Source organism: Osmerus mordax, chromosome 8, assembly GCF_038355195.1.
Source record: "Osmerus mordax isolate fOsmMor3 chromosome 8, fOsmMor3.pri, whole genome shotgun sequence".
Taxonomy (NCBI): Eukaryota; Metazoa; Chordata; class Actinopteri; order Osmeriformes; family Osmeridae; genus Osmerus; species Osmerus mordax.
In genome coordinates, this window is record NC_090057.1 from 9974075 (window position 1) to 9989786 (window position 15712).

Here is a 15712-nt window from a genome sequence, read left to right on the forward strand (position 1 = left end):
GTTATGATCACTTTACAGCCCTTCACTGAGAGTGGCTAGGATAACAGAGGACAGGAACAGACAGATGTACAAAGAGAGAGAAAGCGAGAGACACCGAAAAAGAGATAGGGGGAAAGAGGGAGAGAGAGAGAGAGAGAGAGAGAGGGGGTGGGGGGGGGGGGGGGAACAGACATAGGCCAGGCTAAAGCCTTTACAAATCAGTCCATGCATATTTATCTAAGAATCATTAGTGAAATGGCCCCGGCATATTTAACAAGTCTGTTAAATAAACAAGTGGGAGTGATGGACGGACGGCTACTCGCTACGACGAGAAACACAAACACAGGAGTGTTACCAGGCTAGCATGTTAGTATGTCTCTGATAAAGGGATACGTATTAACTGAAAAGGGTCATATTGTCCCTGTTATAAAGAGCTCAACAGCTAAATTGTCTAAGGATTTGAGCCTATTGGTCCATTCTGAACTGCTGGAACACTTGCTAGTATCCATTGCTCCCTCCAGACTGATAGCTAGCCTGTCAGCTGCCATGGAAGAGAGACCAAGGTCTCAAGGGAAGTTATTAGAAGGAAAGTTTTTGTTTGGATAAAAATAACCTCACATTTATTCCCAGGACTTTATCCCCTCCTCTAGCTCAAACCTCCCAGATGATTTTTAACCTCAACTGAATTGTCTACAGCATAATTCCTCAAAATGTGCACTTAATGAGCACCTTAAGTTGAAGTCATTTTTGAGCAACAGGCTAAGATAAGTGACTGTTTGTGATTACCTTGGAGAAACTGTGCATTTATCCATTTGGTGAAGGTTTTCTTCTGTACCGCATCATGCTCATCTATGGAAGAGAGAAGAGAAGTACAAGCAAAACAGTGAGCGAAAAAAGAAATGCCAGATCAGTTTGGACCATCAAATCAAACAAGCAACACACCAGGTCAGATCAAACATATATTTTTTCTGACTAATTTCGAATGGCAGGTGTTGAAGCGGTCCCATCAATTTGGACTATGTCCAAAAAACATTCTCTGGTACAAACACAATTTGCAGCAGAAATCTCTCAATATTAGCTGACAAAATTATAGTGGAGCCAGGAACACAAAATGTAATGTTTGGTCAATTTGAGTATATGCGGTGTGTGTGTGGTGTATTTGTATGTACTGTATATGTGTGTGTGTGTTGCACCAAGGAGTCCATTCCTATGTCCCAGAGACACCTCTACCTATTCATCAATGATAACAGAGGCCCCCCAGACCAGAGCCCCCCAGAGCATAGCCCCCCAGACCAGAGCCCCCCCAGACCTGAGCCCCCCAGACCAGAGCCCCCCAGAGCAGAGGCCCCCAGACCAGAGCCCCCCAGACCAGAGCCCCCCAGAGCAGAGCCCCCCAGAGCAGAGCCCCCCAGACCAGAGCCCCCCAGACCAGAGGCCCCCAGAGCAGAGGCCCCCAAAGCAGAGGCCCAGTGTAGGCCTCAAACACACGGGTATCCCTCTGGGTGTGTGACCCTGAGGGACCTGTTTACAGCTGGGTGTCAGAGACCCTGCCGTAGGAATGTACCTGTACCTGTGCTCGATCACTCCTGTAGGTCCCTCCCTCTCCTGAGTGTGCTTATCCTGTCTGCCTCCAGTCCCTGGGTGTTTGATACTGTGTCTCTGTCAGGACACCTTCTGCCCAACGATCATCAGTGTTGACTCCATGTGCCACAATGTCTGACTTCTCCATCCATCCAGCCTTTCTCTCTCTCTCTCCGCTTTCCTTTCTCCCCCAATCCTCCATCCTCTCTTTGGCCTCTCTTCGGTGTCCCCCAGTCTGTCTACCTCCCTCACACCTCACCCTTTCACCCTTTCTCCTCTCCCTTTTCATCTGGTCTCTTAAACACTTAACTCCTGCCCTCCCCCCCTCCACCTCACCTCATGCTCTCCCCCTAAGGCACATTCTGGTTTTATACTCTTGTTCACTGAGCCAGCGGTACAAACACACACACAAACACACACTTCACAACAACCCAACACAAAGGAGTCGCCGACCCCTAGGGCTGGTGATCCTAACCTTTGACCTTTGGTTGAGTTTGCAGTGGTTTACACAATGATGACAGTGGTTGTTTAAGACTCTCTCAGGACTTGTTTATTGAAACATAGATACATACACAAACGCAACCACACAATCACTCTCTCTCTCTCTCTCTCTCTCTCTCTCTCTCTCTCTCTCTCTCTCTCTCTCTCTCTCTCTCTCTCTCTCTCTCTCTCTGTCTCTCTCTCTGTGTGTCTCTCTCTGGTCTCTCTCTCTCTGTCTCTCTCACTCTGTCATGCAGGACAATGCTCCTGATTCATAAACACTCCACTGTCCATACTGGATCCCTCCATGCCTGGCTGGAGGAAAGATCAAAGGAAAGTAAGAGTGTGTGTGTGTGTGTGTGTGTGTGTGTGCGTGTGTGTGTGTGTGTGTGTGTGTGTTGTGCACGGTTCATATGTGGTGTATGTGTCATCTGTGTTTTATGTATTAGTATCAGTACTACTAGTAGTGTGGAGGTAAATACATGATCAGAGACAATGAAAGTGAAATGAAAATGATGACTCCCACAAGAGCTGATCTACCTGGCTGTGCCTGATTGGTCACTGGCATGTACGCTATTCGCTGGGGGCCTCGCAAGGGAAGCTAAGCAGGGTAACTATTTGACATGATGAACAACTCCACCGAAATCAACCTATCTATCAACAGTCCACCTGCATGCTTAGAAGACGACAGCCAGATCTTTGTTCGACTCATACAGTGCTGCTGGAGTTAAAGATATGCAGTTTGAGGAGTGTGCATGTACAGGAAGTGGGCTATGAGTTTCCTAGGGTTTCTGAATCACAAATACAGTGTCATTCTAACTTGAGAGGCCTACACCACACCATCTGCCTGGCATAGAACTTGCATGGCCAGCAACTAATGTGCAGAGAAAATCCTGCGTGAAGACAAACATCGGTCCATGTATTAGGTACACACACGTGCACACACGGAGCGAGATCACCCGGAGTTTCTCCTCAAGGGGGTTAGGGTCGCCTAATCCTTCCAGAGCAGTAACAGAACAGAGTGGTCCAATGACAGGAAAGGTTTTTTTCCCCTCCTAGCCAAACAGGAAGTGGTGATTACATCAGGAAGAGACCTTCCCACTGGAGCCCTCTCACAGCTCATTGAGAAGATACTGAGTCACCAATGACACACACACACACACACACTGAGTGAATTTCTGTGTACTGTACTGCTCTAAGACTAAAGGGCTTTATATGCTACTCCGACTCCGTTTACGGATGGGCGGGCGGACGGATATGATAAACTCTTTTTAGTTTATGGTTCTCCGTAGGCTGTGGGTGCTGAAAACAAGCCGCCAGAAGAGTAGGTGGCGGAACGTTAATGATGTCGTTAGCGGACCAATCACAGCCAAGGGGGTATCCGTAACTATCCGAAATTAGGACGGATAGTTAGGAAATTCAGGAAGTGCACGTCGAGCTCTCCGGGGCTCTCTGAGGGCTCTCGGAGAGCCCCGGAGAGGGCGTTCCAACAAGACTAAGGTGTTCCCATGTGTAAAACGGAGTATCCTAAAACAACCTTAAGGGAAAGAGAAAGTGTGGATGTTGTTAGAGAGAGAGACACACACTCAAAATACAAATACATTAAACACAGTCAGTCCTCTCCTGTGCTTCAGGATCGGTAAACTGACTATACTGCGTTTTTCCTCGTCTTCCTTGAGGGTTTAGGTCGGTTGAGGGGCAGTTCAATGGGCGTATGTGAAGCCCTCTGTGACATGCTTGCGTGTAAAAAAGGGCTATACAAATAAACTGGGATTTGATTTTGCATTTAAGAAGCATTCACGCTTGTCAGATGGTTTCCCCTTGTTTTGCGGAGGAGAACAGTTAGTCTGTGCCGTCTGTCATCTGTTGTCCTTCCCTCACCACCACACAGCTGTGCATGCACAGACACACACACACAGCTTACATGCAGAGAGCCACACACATACAAACACAGTGACACACATTCACAAGCACACACACACACACATGACACTTAGCATAGTAATACGTATGCGCACACACACACCTAAACTCACACCATAGCACTCACAAATCAATCACCAAATAATGGGCTAGTTGTGTGTTGCTAAACCTTTCTCATTCCATGTATCAACTCACATTGTGGCACATACACACCAACACACACTTCTTGTATTATCTGCTCACAGCCTGATGGCAGACATGAGTTCTATTTTGACTTGGTGGGTCGTGTGGAATGCATAGAATTCCCATCATTTCACATGCATTCCTCCCACCTGCAAACGGACACTTGTCGAAGCTTGCCTGACCAAACTCTGTTAACGCTATGGAGAAAGGGATTTGGGAATTTGTAGGGAAAACAGTTCTTATGACCAGGAAGATTAACACACATCCCCACTTAGTACTTTTCAACAACACGCAGCACGGGCAACCGCGTGTGTGGGGGTACGTGTGAGTTCATTGAGATAGGGTTCTCAGTTTGACAGGTGGGGTATAAACACAAGAGAATGATGAATAGCCGACAGGTCAGGTTCTTCAACAAAGCACTGATAAAGTTACTAACTGGCACGTCAGCCTTTTTAAACAACTGTCATGTTTTTTTGGGGGGGGGAGGGGGCAATAAAGAGATGCGTTCGATAGGACTAGTTACTTAACTCCCAACGATGTTAGGCGAAGTTAGTGAAAAGGGAACCAACTGGCCACTGTACTGGTCCTGTTCTGTTCCTGACAGGAACACACACACACACACAGCAGATGAGTGTGTGCCACAGCTCTCACATTCCTGAATCAAAATCTGTATGCAGCCGTCGTTCCGTACATAGCTTGCAGCTACAACATTTAGAATTCACATGCGATATTCTCCAACACTTACTGTATCTACCGGAGGTACCTGGAACATGACCTGTGTCATGTCTGTCTATACCACTATTCGGAAGCAGGTTTACAGCGAGGCGGCAACACAGTCCTCCATTAGAGGAACCCAAGAGAGACACACCTGGGAGACGCTCGAGAGAAACACCTGAGCGAGACACACCTAAGAAAGACACCTGAGAGAGACACCTTAGAGAGACCAGAGAGACTTGAGAGAGACACACCGAAGAAAGACACCTCAGAGACACCTTAGTGAGACTTGAGAGAGACACACCTAAGAGAGAGATCTGAGAGACACACCTCAGAGAGACACCTGAGAGAGACACCTTAGAGAGACCAGAGAGACACACCTAAGAGAGAGACCTGAGAGACACACCTCAGAGAGACACCTGACAGACACACCTCAGAGAGACACCTGGCAGACACACCTCAGAGAGACACCTGAGAGACACACCTCAGAGAGACACCTGACAGACACACCTCAGAGACACTCCTACCTCTCAGCTTGAAGCTACGCTCTGCCATCTCCCCCACTGTGAGCCCAACGCTCCAACGACAGGAAGCAAGTAGCAAAGAAGAAGAGCAGACTGAGGACGGTGCTCGCATTCCAGCTTCCCTCTCTCCCTCCCTCTCTCTCTCTCTCTCTCTCTCTATCTCTCTCTCTTCTCCAAGACTCTCACTTCTTGACCAGAGGAGGGGGAGAAGTACAGAAGAATGTAGGGGGCTGGAGTAGGCAGCCAATCAGTGATAAGGGAGCAGGGCAGGCCAGGGCATGGGTGGGCAGTGCACTGTGGGATAGGTCGTGCACGGGCCCGTGCTCCACTGGAGGGACACACAACGCTCTCTGTTTGATGCCATCCCAGCATGCAACGGGAAGGGGGAGAGGAAAGGCCTCCCACGGTGGAAAGGTGGAGCGAGAGAGACAGAGAGAGAGGTTGACCTGCTGTCTCTGTCTCACTCAGAACACACACACACACACACACACAGCAGCCACAACATCAGAGAACAGAGGAGAAGACAAGGTGGGAAGGGTGCCGTGGAGATGAAAGCATCAAATACAGAAAACAAAAAGCCTGATGAGAACTAGACATAGCAGTTTGTGCCGTTCACTGCACTCTGCTTTAGCCGTGTCTCCATTGCTGGAGAACGGAGGCGTAGTGATAGAGTCTGCATGGCGCCCACCACGCCTGAGAATGTGTGTGTGTGTGGGGGGGGGGGGGGGGGGAGGGGGGGGGGGTGCAGAACAACCTCATGATGCTGCTGATACCATTCTGGAGGTAAGAAGAGTACACACACATGCACACACGCCTGCACACACACGCACTGGAACACACAAACACAAAGCCAAATACAGTTCCTGTAGGAGGAACTTGATCACTGTACAACAGTCACTTTCAGAACTGCTTCTCACAGTGAATTAAAGCGATGGAAAGCTAAATTCAAAACTATTTCCAAGATTCAAACTCAAACAGACACACGACCAAAGGCCCGCATGACTGCATCTGTCAAACTCCACCAAAACACACGACAGAAAACACACTGTGATAGCCCTCAGGCGATGCAGAGCCTAAACGGAGAGCATAGCTGTGCCGGGCCTTTTCCAGCTACTGACCCATCGACCTCACTGGGAAACGAGAAGGGGGGGGACGGGTTCGCCAGAAACAGAGAGGAGAAAATAGATCAACAGACAGAAAGTGATCCTCCCGTTGTTTCTCTCTGGTTCTCTAAACGGTAGCGGGTGCTATGCTCCTATACTCACCAAGAACAGGCTGTCTCTGCTGCTTTCTCCTCCTCCTGAAAACACTACGCTTTCTCCAAGGCAACCATTTACTCAGATCCATGATGAGGAGAAAGGAGGAGAGGGAGACAGACAACGAGAGACAGGCAGAGAGAGAGACAGACAGACAGAAAGAGAAACGAAAATAGCTCGTCTAAATGCGGAAGAGTGGCCGTTGTAGTAGTGAGAGGAAATGGAGGTTTGGGGACGTTTGCCAAGCATGCTGGGTGTGTTTACTTGGGGTGCTGGGGTGGTGTGCTCTGTGACATCACACATGGCACGGTAGGAGGGCGGGAGAAAGGGGGAGGAAAGGGGGAGGAAAGGGGGAAGAGAGGGGAGGAGAGGACAACACATGTCTAGCCTGTCAATCAAAAACAGTGATTACCTGACATATATGGAGGTTTGTGTGTGTCTATGTGTGTGTGTGTGTGGGGGGGGGGCATAACTGTTACAAGGAAAGGAAACAGCTGAATCATGTCATTGCTAACACACACACACTCGGACACACACACACACACATAGACAGGAAATGACAGCAGATCAACATGACCCTGCTGACCTGCAGCAACACACTCACAACATCACACTGAGGTGAGACAGGACACTGCTGGAGGAGAACCCCACAACACTGAAATGATCAATATCTCTATCTCTCTCTGTCTCTCTTTTCGTTTTCGGTACAATGCATGACCACGACATAACAACCTCCTTCTCGCTCTCTTTCTTACACACAATCTCTCTCTCTTTCTCTCTCTCACGCTCTCTCTCTCGCTCTCTCTCTCTCGCTCTCTCTCTCTCGCTCTCTCTCTCTCTCTCTCTCTCTCTGTCTCGCACACACACACACGTACACGAAACCCACTAAGGAAAGTCTGTCCATTTGTCCCATACTGACTAACCATTTCTTCAATGAGAAACAACTGGACAAACATCACAATGTGGGGTGTGGGGTGATGTGTGTTTGGTGGGGGGGTAGAAAGGAGAGACAAAGGGAGAGAGAGTGACAGAGAAGGGGAGGTGGGGAGAGCCTGTATTGTTTTCACTGGTCTTCTCCAGGACTAGGAAGTGGGAAAGCACTAGGAGCCCCTTTCCCCGTGACTAACTTCCTCCCCAAGTCTGATTGAATTAAATCCACTTCCTGTCGTGGCGGGTGGCACCAGCTGGGCTGGGCTGGGCCTGGGAGAAGGGGGATGGGATGTGAACTTCATGGACTTCAGGATTTGGAGGAACCAACGGGTCTTTCCATTGGACATCCAGAGACCTCTCTCTCTCTCTCTGTGTCTCTGTCTCTCTCTCTCTCTCTTCCTCTCTCCAGTCCTCCCCCATACATCCCTCTCTTTCTCTCTGTCACAAAGAAAGAAGAGATTAGTATGGTCTGGTACTGGAATGGCCCACTATTCCAGCACACACACACAGACACACAGGCCCGATCCATTTGAGAGGGAACAGATGAGTCAGCGAACCAGCCCACACCTCAGAACTGGAGACAGACGCAGCATGGAAATCTCCCAGAAAGTTCCAGAAGCCCCACGCCCTGGGCCTCTGGTTCCCGCTGAAGGAGGAGGCATTCATCCCTCCATCCTCAGGCCACACTCATTCACTCATCTCTTGCACTCCCTCAGTCCCCAAGTCTCACACCACGCCCAGTATTTCTCTCATTTGATTTCTACCTCAGTACAATACCCACAGGTTCAGTGACCTGTAGGTGAGGTGTCTAAGCAGGTCATGCCGCTAGAACAAGCACACACACCCACATGTATCCCTTTACAATCCCTTTACAAGCAGAAAAGTGACAAAGCACTCTGTGTGACACATAACCGGGAGGTCAATGCCTCTAGAATATATGACACTGTTCTTCTCTGCATGCTCTCACAGGACACCAACCAGTGGTGTGCTGAGGGACACACATGATGTCAAACGTGTGTGATTCTTGCTATTTTAGTGTTCCCTATTTCTGCAGTCAACAAACCACAGCTATCAACGGTTGCGTGAACAACAGTGACCAAAATCCTTTTTCTGAGTCTTGCTTGCAAAATTCGTGAGGTTGACTTGGAGTGTAAAAATAGTGCGGGTGGTCTGGGACAGGTGTGACATGACGGAGGTCGTTTTCTACAGCGGTGACAGGGACTGGGGGGGGGGGTCTCTGAATGGCGAAGCTGAAATGTCTGAGACTCTGCTTGCGTTGAAGCAAACCCCACCACCCCCCCACCCGCCATACTGGGGCTCAGAAACTAGGTGGAGCAATACGGCTTTGTAGCCTTAATGAGCCGGGCAAAGAGAGGGGGAGGGAGAGAGTGGGTGGAGAGGTTCGAGGGGGAGCAGGTGGGGGAAGGGCAGGTGAGGGAAAAAAAGGGGGGAAGGAGAGGGAGGGGGCTTAGGTGGTCGTTTGAGAGGGTGGGAAGGAGGAAAGAGGGGGAGAGAGAGGGGAGACGGGTGAAGGATCGAGAGATGGAGGGGGGGAGACAAAATGACAAGATGAGCCTCAGTGGTTCTTCGTCTTTCTCAACTGACACAATTGTAGACAAATGCTACCGCGTAAGAAACAACATTTAAAGAGCACTTTTACCATTTTCACCGTGCTTTCCGTTTAAATGTCATGCAGTTTAGGCGGGGCATCGTTGAGCAGAATGACACACGCGGATACCCAGATACACACACACACACATACACACGCGCACACAGTAATGTGAACCAGAGAGGCAGAGGCCACAGCACCACGCCCTGGGGAGATATTTTGGGGAGTTTGGCTCAAAGTCTCTGTCCCCATTATCCACACAGCCTTCAGACTGCTGCTCTCCCACCCATTTTCAGCAGGGATCTGGCACGTGGAGAGCTGTGACGTCACACACACACAGAAAGAGAGAGAGCAGGAAAAAGTGCCTCGGTGGTGTAGATACTCTTTGCCTGATTTTTTTTCGACATTCAACTCAAAGCTTTCGAAACAGCGTGTGCGTGCGTTTCCAGTTTTTGGGTTGATTTGATGTTTGGCATTCCAAGAATACACCCAGCTTAAGATGACTGAAAGAGTAGGCAGACACACAATATGACAGAGAAAGAGAGTTGGGGTGGGAGATGGAAGCAGATCGAAGCGAGAGAGAGAGAGACAGAGAGAGAGAGAGAGAGAGAGAGAGAGAGAGAGAGAGAGAGAGAGAGAGAGAGAAAGAGAGAAAAAGAGAAAGAGAGAAAGAGAGAAAGAGACAGACGGCACAAAAAAGGAAAGGCTAAGAGTGTGTCATCACCTCAAAAGACCCGGAGAGGAGATAGAGGGTTTGTTTTTGGTCCGGGTTGCACGCTACACACAAAAACAGACATGCACACATCCACAAACAATGTGTGTTATGTCTGGGTGAATGTCTCCACACTCACCCAGTGTTTTTCTCCCAGAGGGAAGCAACATGGCTTCCCACTGCTGCCCACTGTCAGGTACATGGATGTTCTGATGACAGTGTTTCCTGTTCCTGTGAGACCAGACAGGGTCTTTAAAATGTTGACGTTCTATGGACAGACTAAGAGTGAGAGAGTCCAGAACATTCTCAGGTCATGCAATGTGCGTCCTCTCACACAGTGTGTGTGTGTGTGTGTGTACAGGCCCTTCAGACTGTATCTGCACATTGCAACACAAACACTACACAAACACACACACAAATCCATGTCCAGAGATTCAGACCGCAGCTCTCCATGGCCATGGTAGGATTAGTTCTTTCTGGACAAGAGCTGTATAGTTTGTGTTTGAGAGTTCGGGTTGAGACAAGCTACACCTTCCATGGTTCCTCCTCGCCCCTCTCTCCCCCTCTATGGGATACGGCTATTCAGATGTTGGGCCTACGTCACTCTCTTGTGTACACTCACAAAAAGCATGCACACGCCCAAAGATGAACCTTTCACATCCACGCACCCATGCGCTCCCCCATGTACACACACACACACACACACACATGATGAAGACAATACAAGAGGGAGGGGGGAAACAGGAGGAGAGAGAGGGGAAACATTCGAGAAAGTAAAGATAGAGAGGGAGATAAAGCGAGGCAGAGACAGAAGTTTAGAGAAAGAGAACGAGAGGAAACACTAGAGAAAGAGAATAAGAGAGAGAGGGAACACTACAGAAAGAGAATAAGAGAGAGGAAACACTAGAGAGAGAGAGAGAGAATGAGAGAGAGAGAGAGAGAGAGAGAGGGAACACTACAGAAAGAGAACAAGAGAGAAAGAGGAAACCAGAGAGGGATTCATTAAGCAGCTTTTCCGGAGCGCTGGTCTCAAGTGACAAACAAACACAGGCAAGAAGGAGGTCAGGTATTTGTCAGTAGGGGTTGGCCACTGGAGGTGTGTATGTGCGTGTGTGTGTGTGTGTGTGTGTGTGTGTGTGTGTGTGTGTGTGTGTGTGTGTGCGTGTGTGTGTGTGTACACTGTCAAACAACTAGCCCTCCTATCCACTGAGGATAGGTGACCTCTCACCTCACCCAGAATGGAGTGTCATCTGCTGGGAGGGGCATTAAAGGAAGGTTAACCAGGTAGACAGACACACACACACACCTCAGTCTGCCCTTTATCCTGAGTGGGAGCACAAAACTAATGATTGGTCGGCAGCTTTCGCCAGTAGCCTGCCTCGTGTCTGCCCACCCCCTCTCTGTGTCTCCACTGGGTTACATCACACTGGACACACTGGTAAACAGGACACTAGTCTGGCCCAATATATGACTGGGATGTCACACGCACACACACCTGCCTGAACACATTCGATCGTAATGATGGCTTCGGGCTTGTCCTTTGATCCCTCAGCAACAATGATGTATGACAGAGAACACACTACAGCTGAATAGTATGTTTGCTGTTAGCCTCCATGATTACAGACTCTGCTGATGACAAATGGCCCTCACTCCCCCCCTTGCCCCCGTAAGCACAGCCCAGTCCTGCACAGTCCAACACAGCACAGCAAAGTTCAGTACAGTACTGTACAGCCCAACCCGGTCCAGCATAGCCCAGTATACTACTGCATAGCTCGGCCAGCCCAACACTAAACTACTTTCAGTGTTATAATAAGCTGATTCTGATATACACTGGGATCAGCCAACAGCTTCCTGTTGGCTGATCCCATGTTTAGAAGTATAATACTGAGGAGGCGTGTGTTAGCAAGGATATCTCCCTTCCTCTCCCCATAACACACACACACCTTGGTGTGCAATCCCCCCCCCTCACACCCCTCTCCTAGCCCCCCTCCCACCCCACCGCACCCCAGCTCCTCAGCTGTAAAAACACGCCCCCCCCCCCCCCCTCACCCTCCACCCTCCTTCCTTACAGCCTTATCTAAACAAGTGCTTTGTTTCTGGCTTTCGTTCAGTTTGCTATTATTCATTTCAGGATTGCTAGTAAATGCTTCTGTAGTACAGTACATTAGAAAGGGCATCGCTGCCATTAATATTCCCAACGGTTTAACTTCCATACATTACTATGCATATGGTATGATGGGTGCTAGATTGCTATCTTAATCCAAAATGACTACCTCATGGCACACACATAATACTTCCCTCACACACACACACACAGTGCCCACGTCTAGAAGCCAGGGTAACCAAGTATTGTTTGACTGCTCAGCGCACTTAATGTTTAGAATGCATCACCATAGTTTAGAATGACAGCCCAGTTAAAAGGTTTTAAGTAGGCCACAATGTGCTTTTGCTGGTAGAAGATAGACTGGGGTGAATGTGTGTGTGTGTGTGTGTGTGTGTTTCCACATTGTGAGGCTACACATTCTTTCTTGTGACAAACACATGTATTTTTCCAGAACTTTCCTCTGGCTCTCTGGTTCAGTGAAGTGTGAGTGTATTGTGTCCAGTTAATGATTATGTATTTACACTGGACTGGTAATGTGGACAGGGTTCACACCGGGAGGTAGAGAGAAACACCTATGTCCCATTCACACATACACACGCATTCACACACACACACACCCGCATTCACACACATATACACACACACACACATACATATGCATACACACACATGGAAGGTGTGAAGTTACTTAAGTTGTAAAGCAGTGCCACTTTTTTTTGATTTGCTGGTTCCTGGTAGCAACTCCTGCTGTTTTTAGAGAGCGGAGCTAAGCTAGGATATGCGCCACTTTTTCCCTCTGTGCCGTAAAAGAAAACATTACTTTTGAGGTTGCTAGGCGACCGGAATCCTTATAAGAACAGCATTGTGGTCTGGAGACAAGCGTTGTAAATTACAAAGTCCAACGGAATGGTGGAATTCCTGGGCCCAGGCTCGCCGGGCGCTCTGGGAGGCTGGGCCTGGTGCCCGCTGTAGGGGCCTGGAACACAACACCACCAGAGAAGAGCAGGGGGAGGGGCGTCGGCCTGACAGGAGGGAGGGGCCACCTCCGTCCGCATCGTTCCTGTCGCTATACTTTCTCACACAGGCAAGCACACGTGCTCATTTACGCACACACACACAGGGTCAACTTTGTATTGACTGTATCAAAGTGCCTTGAACAGTCAACACTGTCAACACATCTACAGGTCAAACCTCTGCGTGTGTGTGTGTGTGTGTTGCGTGTGTGTGCATGGATGATTTCTGTCAAACATTAACCCATAGGAAGGAATGAGAGTTTGAAAGAGGGACTCGTCTGTGTTTACTGTGGACCCATCCCTCCGTTCCTTCCTCAGCTTTCTCTCTCTCCTCCCAGGGTTGTCACACTCAGCCATCTCTCGCTCTTTTGTGTCCCTCTGACACTTTCTTTCTACTCCCTCTACTCCTGCGCTCCATGGGAACCCGAGTTTTCCACCTAAAACAGGACTTCAGGCCTCACTAGCATTTAATTTGGACTTCTGGACAACTGCATTTGAGCAAGTACCTAACAACACCCCCCCAAAAAAAGTCTATGTCATATCTGACCTGCTGGAAATCACTAGATATCCTTCTCTTAGCTCTGTCAACACTTCTGACAAACACACACACAGCTCTCACATGACAGAGCACACCTTGCTGCATCACCACACCAACTGTTCCTGAGCACACCACATGGTAGTGCTTCAGTGTTGCGTACGTGCTCAAGAGGACATATTCACTTACTCATGTAAGAGAGAGTTGACTGGCTGGCTGGGCTATCACAGGCTTCAGCAAAAACTAGACACCACACTCACATTTCTGACTGGCCACATCACAGATCCAGTCGTATTTACACTTTCTTCATTTAGCACATGCTCATGAAATTGGGGGCCAAGAAGCCATGTTGGGAGGCAAGGGATTGGAAGACACACATACCAGATCTCCATTTGATGATGTCGTTGAACTCGTCATTGGCCCCTCCCTCTGTGATCTCACTGGACGACGCCATGCTAGTCATTTAATCCACCGGTTCCTCCACGCTTTCTGACAGGAACCTGTTCTCTCTTCAACACCACCCAGTTTCTTCACAAGAGAAGGGAGGGTTATTTCTCACCTATAAATAAGACATAATTATGTTGCTACAATTAAGTTATGGTTCCACCTATTGGTTACACAGACATGTAGTCAAAGCAGGGTGGCTAAGAGGCAGGGTGGTCCTTTAAGACAACAGACTAACAGCTGTTAGTGCTTGTGTGAGTGTGTATGTTCTCACCTCTCTCCACACACTAGGTGCATGGCACAGATTTTACTATGAGTCATCATTGTCCAAAGAGCACACCTACCAACTCCCAATCTGGACCCCTGGAAGCATGGCCATGCTTGCACAAATCATTTACTAATCATTTGACCTTACTAAGTTGGTTTACTTGTAGTGCCTATAACAGTAACTAACGTTTACCCTAGTCAGCAACTTCTGAAAGGTTGCTTTTACCTGTAATGATATGGATACATTTGAACACTAACTCGCTTGAAATGACTGACTTTTGTAATGACCATGAAAGGACTCGCAATGTAAACGGTTATCTGAAGAATTACAAACCACGAGCTATGCTTGAGGGATGATGCAAGCGCGCAAAAATAACTTGAATTGAAATGAGGCAAACTTCTTGCGTTTGTATTCAGTTTCAGTTCCCTAAACCTCGAGTGTAATATGCTTTGACAGCCAAGTGTAAAACATGTAAAGCTGACTGTCATTCGACAAGCTTTAAATTTGTCATTGCCACTTTCCTGAAACCATCTCAATATAGTTTGCATCCTGATAAATAACATCGCCTATTCGGCATTACTGATGGCTTATTACCAGGTTATTGCTTTGAATGGCACCAATGTCTCACAGTTTCCAGGCCGATACTCATGTGTCATTTTAATCCGATCAGATTAGCACGAAAGTGAAAAATGTGTGGCTTGCTGACTCTTTTCAACTGTAGTTTAACAAACGAACTGTAGGGCCTTGTCATTTTCTCAGCAGAATCACATTTTACGCTCAATATTGTTTAAAATACCTGAGTAACCACAGTGGTTTGTTTTAGCTTGCAATGTTATACCTCTGCCTGAAAATGGTTACTTTGGATCCCATAAACCTACTGATCGAAAAAAATCAAACTCACCTTCACCAGTGGTTTTAAGTGTGCGAAAGGAGAAAATCCGTGTAATTTGACAATGAAAAAATATTATTGACGAGGTTATGTGCCGTTCTATATGCAACAAAATAGAAGAGTTTAAGGCATTACAAAAGCGGATACAATGAAAACGAACGTCTGCAAAGAAAGCACAGTCCTCCAGCGCATCCACACATAACAAAATCCCTTTTCAAGAATTTCAATATAAAAGGGACAGCTGTAGATTCGCGGTCAAATCCGCTGTGGTCTTGATGGTCCTACGTAGAGTTTGTTGAAAGATGGAAAAATTGTTTACTGCACGGGTAAACCCCGCTGCTAACGAGTTCGTCCCAAACTTTGTTCCTGTTGCTGTACCTTTCCTTGCCTGCTTACAAACTTTAGACGCGCGGATGGAAACATGGCGCGGTGGCCGTCACGTGATCAGGCACTCAGACGCTTCAGAGGGCGAGTTGTCCCGGGATGGAACAGTGAACGTCTGAATGAATAAAGTGAATAAGGTTTCTACAAAATTATTAATGGCCATATCGTGGTGACTTGTATATCT

General features: G+C 48.1%; 1 long non-coding RNA gene across 1 annotated transcript; it reads right to left on the reverse strand.

Moving 5' to 3' along the window:
• Positions 1-773: 773 nt before the first annotated feature.
• Positions 774-15524, reverse strand: LOC136947781 (uncharacterized). The gene is made up of 3 exons (XR_010877027.1): positions 15157-15524; positions 13925-14071; positions 774-828 (listed from the first exon to the last, which is right to left on the reverse strand). It is a non-coding gene; the product is annotated as an uncharacterized lncRNA (long non-coding RNA).
• Positions 15525-15712: the final 188 nt, after the last annotated feature.